The sequence below is a fragment of the Protopterus annectens genome, chromosome 14.part0 (assembly GCF_019279795.1).
Source record: "Protopterus annectens isolate FY-2018-M chromosome 14.part0, PAN1.0, whole genome shotgun sequence".
NCBI classification, from domain to species: Eukaryota; Metazoa; Chordata; order Ceratodontiformes; family Protopteridae; genus Protopterus; species Protopterus annectens.
This window is the reverse complement of record NC_056748.1, coordinates 290,545,632-290,560,646: the sequence shown is the minus strand read 5'-3', so window position 1 is coordinate 290,560,646 and position 15,015 is coordinate 290,545,632. Positions and strand designations below refer to the sequence as shown.

At 36.8% G+C, this 15,015-nt stretch overlaps 1 protein-coding gene across 9 annotated transcripts in view; it reads right to left on the bottom strand.

The window, feature by feature from the left end:
• CHST15 (carbohydrate sulfotransferase 15) overlaps positions 1-15,015 on the bottom strand; it is a 966,917-nt gene that overhangs the window by 501,396 nt on the left and 450,506 nt on the right. For 7 of the 9 annotated variants that reach the window (XM_044056008.1, XM_044056009.1, XM_044056010.1 and 4 more), the window contains one exon: positions 1,166-1,285. The exons of the other annotated variants lie outside the window; for them this stretch is intronic. The gene's annotated coding sequence lies outside the window, so the exon portion shown is untranslated. The remainder of the gene's footprint in view (positions 1-1,165; positions 1,286-15,015) is intronic. 9 annotated transcript variants of the gene reach the window in all.

The window sequence follows — 15,015 nt, the reverse complement described above, 5'->3', positions numbered from 1 at the left end:
CAGAGCTAGTATGTGTTTGAGTGAAACAACTAAATACATTATTGTGACCATTGCTACTTTTTAATTGATTAAAATCTGGAATCTCTGGTATATACAGTCAATAAAGTGGTTATAATTGTTCAGTAGTCAGGTGGTCTATGGATGAAAATGACTTGGACAGGCCAGTGTATATTGGAATGAAATAAACATAACAATATTATTCTAGCCATTATTTTTTATTTGCTCATACTCAGACATCTGAGTTGTACATCAATAATAAATTGACTCAAATCACAACATGTGTCTGGAATCAACTCTTAATGAGGATGTGATTTGTATTCTGGAGAGGACTACAGACATAGCAAGCTGTATCACTGAGATATGTCTTAAGGGGCAGAAAGAGTTAATTGTTCCATATTATAAGATTGTATGAGTTACAAAGGACAAACAGATCAACTATGTCCCTAAAAGAGTAAGAGAGCAGATAAAACATAAGAATATTCATAATATACAGCTCACTTGTTCTTTTTTTTTTTTTTTTTTCTTTTTTCTTTTTTGCCATGCATTTTTTAACATTGGGGGATGGGAGTTAGCATAACAGTTAAAATATTTAAGTGTTTACCTCACAAATACAGGGTTTGATTCTCACCTTTGAAAGGGAAATTAGGTTTAAAATGGCACTAGTGTAGTACTTACCATGAACCTATACACTTATTTTTTATTAATACAGACCACTTAATTCAGGAAAGTAACTATTGACATGTTCTTTTTCATGCTAAATTGGTTTTCTTAAAACACATAATTACTGAATTCAGTAATACTCAGCACAAATAAAACAGCAAGAGGCAAAACATTTATCTCTTATATTTAAAAGAAAAATACTTCTGTAGTCTTTGACAATCCCACTTGCTTAAAGGGTGATCATGCATGACATAGTAAGAATAATGACTGCCCTGTCAAATGAAGCTTCAAGAAGCACAGGCAGTCTCCGACCTGTTTATTTATTTGGATAGATAGCCAGGTTATTAAAATGTGCTATTAAACAATTTTGAATGGACAGTTAATTAACTAACTAAAATATATAAATAAATGTTGGCCTGCCTGTCTGAACACAGAATGGTAAAGATGTGTATTTCCATTTAAACAACATGTGAGTAGTAGAAACACCTCTATATACAGGAATTACCTTTTTTCAATTCTTTTCTGTGCTTTTCGCTCGGAGACATAAATGTTTCTTCAGAAGAAAAGTGCTGACACTTCCACCAAACCTGATAATATCTTCATTTTTTCTTCATTACTTGTAACACTAAAAACAAATAAAATGCTTGTTTTTAATTACTAGAGTTTTGACAATATTGTTCTTAAATTTAACTTCAGAAGTTTTTTTTTTAATCAAACATACACAAACTCATGGATAATAGTGGCAGGAAAGTGATTCTACAAGTTTTTAAATGCAAATTTTCACTTTTTAATATTTTACCTATAAGAAAATATAGAATATTATGTGATAACATTTATCACAGTCATGTGCCCAGTCAATTTATAGTCACTGATGTCTGTACAAAAAAAAGTTTGCAGTTCATTGCATGATATACTGCTTCTATTGTGATCAGTTACTTGTATTTCAACTTTGTGACCACATACCCAACAGTCTGACATTTGTACTGTCACAACATAACACCCATCCTATGCAGTATTGCCTACTAACATAAACCTCTCCCTGACGTTTACCAGCCACTCCTAGATACTCATAGTTCCCCTACAAGTAAGACTTTTATGGCTGCAGAGACCCTAATTATCATGTTTGTAATGCTCTAAATGTTTCTGCATTTGTAACTCTAAATTATGGTGCACATTACAGTTGTCTTGCTGAGTTTGTGATTTTAATTTCATAGATGTATAGTTTTGTCTAAAAATGAATGCTGCTCAGAGTGTTTCCGGAAGTTGCCAAAGGTCCTCATTTTTCTAATGTCACATATTTGCAAAAGTAGACAAGCAGATACGGTGGATAAAGGATGGTCCAAACAATAAAAAACAAAATATTATAGAGGGAGAAAGGACCAACCAACACAGCAAGAATAAAATAAAATATGATCATTTAATAATAAGCAATAAGTGCTTTAACACCCCTAGGCTCATCTTCAGAACATTAAAAGACATACACAATATTCCTTTAAATACCTAAAACATTAAAAGTTAACGAGCTAAAGCACATAACTTCAATACAGGTGTTAAAGATACAGTGTCATTTAACCCAGAACATTTGTCGGCTTGCAATTCTAGTATCCATTTCAATTCAAAGCATTCAGTTTTAGTCAAATAATCACCCCCTCTAAAATTAAAATCAGTCAACTGCAGCAATGTAAATTTAAAAGAATGTGACACCAAAAATGTTAACCTGTTTTGCCAGTGGATAGTTTTAATTTACGAATATTGTATATATGCTCAAGTATACTTTCTTTCAAGGAGCGATGAGTTTTGCCAACATAAAAACAAGAACCTGCATTACATTGTGCCAGATAAACTAATCCAATACTCTTACAGTCAGCATTGAAATCAAGCCTATAAGAATGACCAGTATCAGGGTGAATAAATTGGGAAGCATAATAAATATATTTACATGCATTACAAGAATTACACTGAAAAGTGTCAGTATGTTCAGAACATTTAACCTTTTTCCTATCCTATTTAAAACATAGCTGGCACTTCAAAGAATTAGTATTTTTAAGAAAACCTAGGTGTACCTACAGTTTGGCAAAGAGTGTCACCTGTCTACAAAATAGGCCAATTCTTTTTAATAATACAACATAATAAGAATAACACCACTAGAATATGTAAGCACTATTTTTTGAGTAAGTTGTTTCATCCATAATATACTAGCACATATATCTATTCTATCTGTATTAGAGAAAAAAAGCTTTAGCTCTGGTTTCCTACTAAAACAACTTTCTTCAATATATGTATACTTGAGTATATATACATTTGTAAATTAAAACTGTCTGCTGTACTTGCAAACCAGGTTAAAGTTTTTGGTGTGTCACATTCTTTTAAATTTACAGTGCTGCAGTTGACCGATTTTAATTTTAGAGGGGGTGATTATGTAACTAAAACTGAATGCTTTGAATTGAAATGGATACTAGAATTACAAGTCAACAAAGGCTCTAGGTTGAATGACCCTGTATCTTTAAAATTTGTATTGAAGTCACGTGCTTTAGTTCATTAACTTGAATGTTTTAGGTATTTAAATTAGCAATGTGTATGTCTTTTAATGGTCTGAAGAAGCACCTAGGGGCATGACAGCACCTACTGTTTGTTATTAAAGTATAATATTTTTTTTATGCTTGCTGTGTTGGTTGGTCCTTTCTCTCCCTATAACATATTTGTAAAGATATCAGAGCTCTGATGGTTACTGTAATATTCTTTTTTATTGCTGTTATGCTCTGACTTAACACTGAGCAGTACATGGTGTTTGAAGCACATGTTTATTTATCTTTAGATAAGCCTGCATTTGAATGGTAATCCTCTGCTGAGCCCCCCCCCCTTCCCCCAACACTACCAACCAACTGTACACTTTAACTTTACTGTTAGCTTATCTTTACATGAAAGTATCAACCCAAGATTTGTAATGTTACTACTGATTCCATATTAATGAAAGGCAATCACCTTTATCCATACTTTCAGTTGTAGACAATCCCAAGGTTACTGTTGTACAGCTGGTTGATACTGATAAAAGTAAGTTACTGAACATGACATTCTGTCCATAGTATTTTTGGCTTATGGAAGCCTCATTTGCTGCTGAAATGTAGAATGAATCACACAGTTACTTGTGCAGCACTGATGTCATAAATACAGTGTGCCATATACAGTGACTACCACAGTTAAAATATTTGTAAGAAAATCAGCACCAGCACAAAACAAAGCCAATCCAATAAAACGTACTGGAACAGGGTACTGGATGGAAATAATTTTAATAAAAAGCACACAAGTATTAAGTGCTTTCATCTCCATCAGAATACATAGTTACACTCAATTACCTTATTTAAATATCTTGCCAAACAATGCAATTGGTTAGTAATACAAATCACCTGCCCACTTTTCACTTACTATTAATGACATAAGAAATTCCTTAAAGGGAATGAGAATGAAATAAAAAAATCTCATACACTCATTAAAATTCACAAAATAAGCTATATTTATGAAATATGCTTGTAAAACATTTTTTTTAAGTAGGTCTCTAACATTTCTCAGCTTCCTCCTGCAATACAGGTGATATAGAAATAACTTCCTTCAGACCTGGGGAAAGTTAGCAGCCAGTCTCAATTGCCACTACATCTCTTTCTTCATCAAAGCATTCTTCCATCTGCCCTCTTTCTGGTCAATAGCAACACAATCCAAAATGCTGAAAACAAATTTATCAAATCCCTCACATACTAAGGAGTGTTTGTATAGGGCGCTGCTCTCCTTTTTGTTATTTATGTCATATATATGTTTACTCCTCCTTGCCCATTCTGTCTTGCCCACATAATAACTTGCATACTTATCACATATAGCAAGGTATATCACCTGTTACTGGCACAATTCCCAGGTTTAAACCTAATATTGGTTTTCATAAACTAAACAAATAAAATATTTGTCAAAGACAAGGATGCTGGGCTGTACTTAGAAACATCATATTTACTTTCATTCAATGTATTTTGTAACAGTGCCATGAGTAACAAATAAGTTGAGTAGCACTGCAATGCTCTTCACTCTCTAACTGTGGTAAAATAACATCCTGGTATTTTATTTTTGGCCACTACTATGCATGCTACTGCAAAATGTGTTGGCTAGATTTGTATAACAAAATACTACTAAAAACTGATATTTTTTTTCGTTGTGAAGAATTGAAACTCCAGAATGTTTTATATAGATCTTGCACAGCAAAATTCTGCACGTGGTGAAGAAACATCTTATTAATTTGCAAGTGGACTCATCCTAAGTGGATATATTTCATCATCCTCAAGGAAGACATGAAATACATAAACATAAAATTAGATAGGCAGAATATATAAATGCATAGATAGAAAGATAGATGAATTACATATCTGTATATAAATATATATAATTTGCATATATTTTATATATATATATATATATATATATATATATGTATACATATATATATATATATATATATATATATATATACATGGGTCTATATGACTTGGTCGACAGTTCATATGGTCGACTGTTTATTTGGTCGACAGTTCATTTGATCGACAAGCATTTACCCCTTTCCCCAATGTTGTGTGACCCTGGAGTTGTTATATATAGTTAGGGGTGTGTGGGGGGCACAGCCCCCCACATCGGGGGGTGTGGGGGGCGAAGCCCCCCACCTAAAATGCTTGTTGATCAAATGAACTGTCGACCAAATAAACAGTCGACCATATGAACTGTCGACCAAGTCATATAGACCCGTATATATATATATATATATATATATATATATATATATATATATACGCATACATGGAATATATATACACACACACTTATATATATGATAGATAAATCAACATATAGTCAAGTCAGATATATAATATACAAGATTTAAAATGACAGCTGACTGAAATTAATTCTAAGCACTGCCACAAAGCAGACTCACTGAAAGTACTTCCTTGGGAAGTGATACTGCACAAAATCAGTAATAACACTGAGTGAACAGCATTTGTAGCTGTGAAAATAGTGCATCTACCAATTCCTGTTAGACACTCTTCCTGTAGATAGCATATAGCTATCGATAATGACTATGCCCTTGTAATGTATATTTATTATGCACATGGCGCAGCATAGGTTTAAAAAAAACAGAACATGTGGAATGTCATTTGACTTGGTGATAGACTATATCAAAAGGTGAGATATCAAAAAGGATTGAATACCATGTAGCAAATTAGGTTACCTCTGCCATAAGGTTTAATTATGTTGTATGAAATGTCCAGTTCAAAAGGAAGAGTTTCATTTATGGTTGCTTCCCTGTGTATATCCTGCCTAATGCTGAAAGAAAAAAATGTTCATATTCTGCTGAATGATTCTTCACACAAGTGGCATACATAATGAAGTACAATAGGTGACTAAGAAAAGGCAGCAGAAATTAAATTGCAAAGCCAGTATAACTAGTCATTGTACATCATCTAATGCATGATTTGCATTATGAACAAACACAATCACATCAACAAAAGTTATAATGATGAAATAAAAGCATCACGAGAAGTCTGTGTTCTTTAGTTTTTCATGGATACTGGTTATTTTCCACTGCAGTAATAATACAAAAGTACTTCTGAGGTAAATACTAAAGCCAAAGCAGATGATACTGCATTTAAAAGGAATCGTTATCATGGGGAACATTGGAAACCTACATATACAGAGAGAAAGAAACACACTTACTAATACATTCAACACATGAAGACTTACTTGGCAAATCTGAATGTGATTCCAGACAGCAACAAAGTAAGATAAGAAATTGGGAATAATGCCTTTATATAATTTTCAATAAAAAAAAAAGCTGCTAACATTTTAAACAGCATAGCTGCAAAGGTAGAATAGCCTGTAGAAATCAATAAATGTAAGACATTTTGACATGACAAATGCATTTAATGACTGTAGCACATAAACAGACAACCTTTGTACAGCTTTATTATGGCACAGCAGTGAAAGAATGCATTTACAGAAGCAGCCAAAAGCACAAAGTGGTCATTTATTCTATACAGTTGCACAGATGTTCCCTATTTATTTTGTTTCTGCAGACCTTTGAGTACTATGTTTCTCTTCCAGCAAGTACCCTAATTAACAGCAAGTCAGTCTTTTAATTATTACAACTTGCACCTATACATCAATACTGTTAATTGTTGGATGTTACAGGAATTGGACTTGACATTTTGCTCAGAGAAATGCAACGCTAGGTAAATAAAACATAAAAGACTAAGTTGCATTGTGGTTCACAACGGAATCAAGATTACAAATAAAAAGCTTTCAGATGCACTGATTATAATCCCTGTCTTTTTGTTTTAATGGAAGTTATCACAGAGTTTACTTAGTAAATCATTTCCTTAAACTAACTGACTACAACACTGTCCTGTACAAACTTAACAAAACAGAATTGCTGACAGGGAAAATGTTCATTTAACAAAGATTAAACAGCTATTCCTCTCCTGATCATTATTTTCTGTTTCAACAACTGATGGGTTATCTGAATTCATCTGAGGTTCAGAATCATTAATTGCAAATTCAGCATCAATAAATACATACAAGAAAAGTGCAACACTGTGCAACTGCAGAAATAACTAATCAATCTCGAGTGTATTAATGACTGATATTAGACTGTATATGTAAAGCAGCCACAGTGACTCCAATGCAAGAGGGACCAACTGCGCATACATCAAAAGTAAGACAGCAATATATATAGGATACATGTGTCATACAATGAAAAAAATACAGTTATGTGTATATGACTTAGAAAATAAAATACTGCATATCTCCCATTTACAGAATGTACTGGCAGGCAGCAGAGTAACAGAAATGAGTGGTCATTAGAGATCCAATAGTGACAACCTGATCAAAGTATCCAGAACAAATCCAAGAATAACTAATCATTGTGATCGGGCAGTGTGGCACATCAAGAAGAGGTGAGGTGTCTGCATCTACAAACAAATTAGAAGCAGACATCTGCAGTTTTGATACAATAACTGAGGGATCTTTTGCTTGCAAAGTCCCTAAGTTATTTAAGGCACCCAATGTACAGTATAATGCAGTATAGCAAAGACTTGGAAGGACAGCTGAAGCAAAACTATCTGCAGCTCAGTGCAAAACACATGGTGCTCATGCAGGAAAGAACATTCTGAGTACTACACAGCCATTAGATCAAAAATAGGGGAGCACATATTTATTTAAAAAATATGCATATAACTGAAGAATACATAGCAGATATCTACATACTGTCATGGACAAGGAATGCAGTTTATTAAGCATTAAAACATAAAGAATTAAGCTTCCGCAAATTACTTGCCAGATACAGTGCAATGTCAACACATCCCCCAGTAACCACTTCCAAGACCAACACAATATAATGTAATAGTCACATTCACACATTCATATGACTTGCAGATCATTATTTTTCCACTGCAAGGTCATCTTTCTTATAGGTGACAAGAAGGAGTGGCTCAGTTCTTTGCTTCCATATGTGGTACTAGGTGGAGCAGGACATTGCTCAGAGAACATCTTCACTGAGCTCAATTATATAGACCTTCTTGCAGAGCTCACCAAACAGTTCAGGTAAGCCAACAGTTCTTAAGTGACAAAGGGACTGTAGACTCCTGTGCCACCAGACAGGAACACATCATACATCTAAGGGTATTAGGGTAGTAGGCAATGGTACTGGAAGACTCATAGTCCATATCATCTTGGCCAGTCCAACACATATTTGACAACAGTGTTTAAGGGATGTCCTCACAGTCTGCCCCTGCACAATAACCTTTGCTTTCTCCTGACATGACACTATCACAGCCTTGTTTATGTTGATCAGCTCTATGTATTCTGTATCCCCATACATATAGTAGATGGCAGTGCACTTTATGCTTGGCATGTTGGCATAGCCACAATATGTTTCAGCCTTTCTGAGACAACAGTACAATTATATTTTCTCATATATCCATCTGCATATATCAAGCAAAAGTGATTGAATAAACAAATGTCGGCACATGAGCATTTAGACCAAACCCAGGGCACTCGTATCATCCATCTATCTATCTATCTATCTATCTATCTATCTATCTATCTATCTATCTGTCTATCTATCTAATCTATCTATCTATATAGATAGTTACAGTTCATATGGTTGAATACTCATGTGTGACAAAGTGAACTGTAGTGAGTTTTCTTCATAGAGCAACTTCTGGGTTGTTTAGCAAAGTTAAGTGACTTCTGGTAAGGCTGAGAGTTTGTGTGCTAGTGTATTTGTTTTAGGATTAGATTAGGGGTAAGTAAGAGGGTAGGTTTACCATATGGTAGGAATGTGTGTATTTTAATATTGGGGTAATGGTTAGGTAAAGGGATTGATGTAGTGTATATGTGAGTATGTATTTTTGCATTAGGATAAGGGTTAGGTAAGGGATAGAGTCAAAGTGGTAGTATGCATTTCTGGATAAGGGTTAGACTAAGGGTCAGAAAGGCAATAGAATTAGGGTTGTATGCATGAGTGTATGTCTGTGTCCGCATGTGTCTGTGAGTTTACTGTCCAAGCTGTCTTGTATAGTGGTAGTGTTATGGAAAGTTTTTTAAGGTAATGGATTCTCACCAATCGCCCATCTTTCACCCATAATTTCAGTACACTACCTATCACTCTAAGTGACCACCTCCCAACCTTCTTCATTAGAGACCAAACTAAACTCACTAGAACTAGCTCTCTTAAACACATCAAATACACTAAAAACTTCAGGGCTGATGACCTTAATAGAGCCCTTAAAAACTCTAACTGGTCCCCTGTTTTAACACTTCCTTTAGATGAAGCAGTTGAGTATTTCAACACTATCTTCTTAGGCCTTCTCAAACAACTTGTTCCACCAAGACAGGTCCACACTAAACCCATCTATGCCCCATGGTTTACAAAGAGCACTAGGCAACCTATGAAACAAAGAGACAAAGCATGGGACACCTGGCACAAACAAACTACTCCTAATAGACAAACATTCTTACAACTGAAAAACACTGTAAACAAACAAATCAGACTAGACAAACAAAAATACTATAGTGAAATTCAAACTAAGAATAATGCCAACCCACAAAAGTTCTAGTACAATATAAACAGTATTCTCCAACCAGGTGAATCACCAACTCCTCATCCAAACACAGATGCCCAATTCAATGAGTACTTTACCAACTCTATATTAAAGCTGTCAACAGACCCAAACTCCTCAACCCCCACTATACTATATAACCCATCAAATAATGCTAACTGCTTCACCCTTCAACCTGTACCAACTTACATCATCTTTAGACACCTAACCAAACTTAAACCCACCACTTTAGCAGTAGACAAACTACCTGCCAAATTCCTACAAATAGCCGCCAAAGCCATTTCCTACCCAGTCTCAAATCAATCTCAGAATAAAAGGTGCCTCTTCTCTGGAAAATCTCATACATTATACCAATACACAAAGGGGACAACTCCACTGACCTAACAAACTACTGCCCTATAGCTATACTTCCCCCACTGGCTAAAATAATGGAAATATGTATCCACACCCAGGTCCTAACACGTCTCCTCTCCAACAATCTTCTTGCCAAAACTCAACACGGATTCTGCCCCAACCATAGCACTACCACTGCACTCATCCATTTTAGAAACCTAGTAAATATGCAACGCAGCAATGGCCAACTAGTGTCTGCAGTTTTCCTTGACTTATCAAAGGCGTTTGATACAGTCTCCCACACAAAACTAATAACATCACTCTCAGAATTAAAACTAACTACCCCCACTCTATTTTGGTTTGAAGACTATCTCTCCCAACGTCAACAAGCTGTTCAGTGGAAAAACTCCCCTCCCCCCTTCCTGTAAAACTAGGTGTACCCCAAGGATCAATCCCAGAACCCCTACTTTACACTATATTTACAAATAATGTTCACAAAGCTGTGCTGTAACAGAGACCTGGCTCAAGGCAGCAGAAAGCACCCCTGCACTACCAGGCTATAACTCATTCCACACATTTCATCCCCAGAATTGAAAAAAAGCTCCAAAGGCGGTGGTGTTTCCGTATTCATAAAGGATGTGCACACCTTCAGACTGGTAGCCCAACATAACACATCAGAGATACTTCACGTGCAGCTAACATTGGATAAGACAGCGATTCAGGTCATAGCCTGCTATAGGGCCCCAACAATGTCCCAAGACTCACACTCCACGTTCCTAAGCACATTGGAGAATATTAGGATCCAACTTAACACTCTCATACTGGGCAACTTCGACTACCCCACCCTTAACTGGGAAAACTACTCATGTACCAATACACTTGCCCAACGTTTCCAGAAATTCAGTAATTCAAATGCCTTGGACCAGCTTGTTCTTACCCCCACTAGAGGTAGCAACATCCTTGACTGGTCATTATTAACATGGGCGACCATTGCTCTACACCAACAGTTAACTCCTCTCTGGTTAGATCTGACCACAACCTAATCACCCTGGAAATTCACATCCCTCCTAACCCCCCCCCCCCACGCCGCAAAGGTAACCACCATGAAAAACTTCTCCAAAGCTAACTTTAGGCTCCTAAAAACAGAGGTGGCTAACTTCATGGCACCCATGCAAAAGGAGAATAGTTGCATGACTGCCGAATCATACATCAATGCACTGTACAAATACGTACACAAATGCATGGATCTCGCCACGCGCAATGGAACCAAGATGCTCTCCTCCAAAAAAAGGAAGCCAGTCTGGTGGTCATCTGCCATAAACAAACTCTACAACAGATAGAGGAAACTGATGCAGAATAAGGTGAAGTCCCAAGACCAGAAAAACTCCCTTATCAGCCTCAACAAAAAGTTGAGATCCCGCATCAAATCCTCTAAAGCTAGCTATGAAAACAGAATTGCAGCAGATAGTAAAGACAATGACAAGATCTTCTATAGATATGTAAAGAATCTCCATGGCAATACCCATATTTGCTCTGAGCTACTGCACAATGGTACCTCCTATACCAAGCCAACAGATATTGCCAACATACTGGTCAACAGATTCAATGCCAACTTTAACCCCCCCCCCCCCCAGGACCAATCACAATACAAGTAGATTGCCAGGCACCTCGTATTACTGCTGTACAGGTTAAAACAGCACTGCCCAAGGACAAAAATACAGCTTTCATGGGACCTGACAATATCCCTGGCTGTGTTCTACAAGAAATACAGTGTGAACTAGCACCTCAACTGTCTGCCCTGTTCAATCACAGCCTTACCTCAGGCTTTGTCTCTACCAAATGGCGCACTGCTACAGTCATCCCTCTCCACAAAGGAGGAGTGACTACAGAACCTGTGAACTATCGCCCCATTAGCCTGATGAGTCTGATATGCAAAGCTATGGAACACATCATCATGGACCTAATAAATAAGGATATAGGGAATCTCCAAACTCTGGATTCTGCACAGTTTGGTTTTGTGAAGGGTAGATCATGCCTGCTCAACTTGGTCAACTTCTTTGAGTCAGTATCCAGAGCTATGGATGAAGGCAAGGTGGTTAATACAGCCTACCTTGATCTGGCCAAGGTGTTTGATACCATTCCCCATTCAGGAATCACTGAAAAACTCACTAAGCTAGGCATTAACCCATATATCACTAGGCGGGTTGCAAACTGGCTCACAGATAGAACCCACAGTGTGAAAGTAGTGGACTCCAAATCAGACTGTTGACCAGTCAAGAGTGGAGTCCCACAGAGTTCGGTCCTGGGTCCTTTCCTGTTTTGTATCTATGTCTGTGAAGTCCAGGCCAACACAAAGGGTCTCTGACTGACAAAGTTTGCAGACGATTGCAAGTTGGAAGCTATTATTAACTCCCCAAGTGATGTTGACATCCTACAGAAAGGTCTCATTGTGACCAACGACTGGTGTCAGAACCATGGCCTTAAGCTCAATGCCAAAAAATGTATCATCATTCCCTTTGAGAAAAAACAGTTCCCATGAATTACCACATCAATGGTAGTCCACTGAACACAGAAGGTGTTATAAGAGATCCGGGAACACAGGTTGACAGCAGCCTCTCTTTTGACCACCACATTGCCACTGTGGTCAGAAAGTCCTTCTATGTGGCACATCTCATTACTAAGGGTTTTGCATCCAGGAAGAAAGAGGTCATTGTCACCCTCTACTCTTCCCTCATTAGGCCAATTGAGTACAATGTCCCATTTGGTATGTACCTCATTAGACACCTGCAGCAACTGGAGAGGCCACAAAAGTACCTCACAAAGACGATCCTAGGCCTTAAACACTTGTTCTATATGGACAGACTCAAAAAAACCTCCAACTATTCTCTGTCTCATATCACCTACTTAGAGGCGATCTCTGCTTGACATACAAAGCCATGTCTGATCCAGCTCTGTTAGAAATGCTACATCTAAAGAAATCCCAATCCCTCTGCACCACATGCTCCAGTGACCTCAACTTCACTACCGCAACCAACAGAATGTGCTGGAAGGACAGGTTCATAACCCAGAGACTGCCCTTGCTATGAAATAGACTTCCCATACATGTCAAACAGAGCACCTCACTGGCCTTCTTCAAGAGAAACCTTGATGAGGGGATGGGAAATAGAAAATTCAACCCAGGATCACTTCAGTGGCTCTACTCAACAGAGGTACTGGGAACTAAGGTCGGGTGGCATGATGTCAGGGTAATCCTATGGGCTATGTTTGTAAAGGCTCCAGGGACATTAGTCTAGTACACACCTAAGAACCTAAGCTGCCCCTCTAGCAAACCTGGTTCAATACGCTGATGACTGCACCTTAATCTGCTCTGCCCCCACCCTGCAAAAACTTCACATCAAGATGCAAGAAACCTTTTACATGCATCGAAACCTGGCTTACAAACTCCCAGCTAATACTAAATCTTAAAAAGGCCCAACCTATGCTTTTTCATCCTTCCAAAGCAGCAGCACATACTCCTCCATTCTCTATTTCTGAATCTGATAACTCCCTTCTCTCCCCGTCACACAAACTAAATTACTAGGGGACTTTTTTTGACAATAATATGAAATTTGACAAACACATACATAAGCAAAAAAACTAGGTACTCTATACAGATAAAACCATCCTAACCAGCAACAGTAAAGTTACCCTAGCTCATACCCATCTTCTCTCTACCTTACTGTATGCTTCTCCTGTCCTAACTAATCTAAACAAGAGCAATTTAAACAAGCTGTCAGTATGCTACAACAAAATACCACTGTTGGTAAAAGATCCGATGATTCGTCAGCTGAAGAGAGGATATAATTGCTGATGAAGTGTTTATTGGCAATCGGCCGATAATGGATTTGCTTGATAACGATGGAAAAAATCAGTTTGGTGAACTGAACGGAGAGGTTCATGTCATTGAAGGAGCTTCTAGAGACTGACAAGATGTTCCAGACTTTAAAAGCTATTATTTTGCTTTGGAGAAAAAGGTACTGAAATTTAAGACACTGTTTTGTGAAAATCACTATTTAAACAGATGTCTTGAGTTGGGAATTTTGCCCTTAGGTCTAAGGGTTTATACATTCCCAAATGGTGCTAAATTTGACAGTAATTTTTTAACAGCCTCAGAGAACTGTATAACAAAACAGGGTTAGAAGCGTTGAAACTTCTTATCAAATGGAATTTTGATAAAGTGAATGTTTTAAGAAATGAAATTAAGAAATTAGACATTGGGATAAGAGAACATCCTTCATTGCATTTGTTTCAGCATTTATTATGTAATGTAGATAATAAAGTGAAAACACTTGTAGAAGGTTTGATAGTTAAGAAAAAGAAAAAAATAATCAGACACATTAATGCTTATCAACAAGGGCAAGCATATATTGCAACAAAGAAAAAAACAAACTTGCAACAGTAGTGATAAAAATTCAAATGTCTTTAACAAAACTAGTTTTCTTAACAGGCTTGATTCTTTTTCTGAAGCCAGTGGGTTAAGGGTCCCTGAAGATAACAACAGTTCTGATTTCAGAACTGTATTAAGTAGTGAAACTGTGGGTCAAGGGTCCCTGAAGTTAACAACAGTTCTGATTTCAGAAATGTATTAAGTAGTGAAACTAGTAATGTTACTGAAGAAATTTTTCCTTTTTCTTCACAAGTCAGTGGAGTAAACAGACCTCCACCCAATCAAGAAGCCTTTACAGTGGTAAACAATGAGAAAAAAGGCAAGAACAAGGGACGTTAGACACTGAACAAAACATTTTTAATCTTAGTAAAAAGGAGTTTACAAGAGATGAATTAGATGTACTAAAAAGAGGTTTTACATTTATGCCAGAATTTAGGGCCAGTATCACAA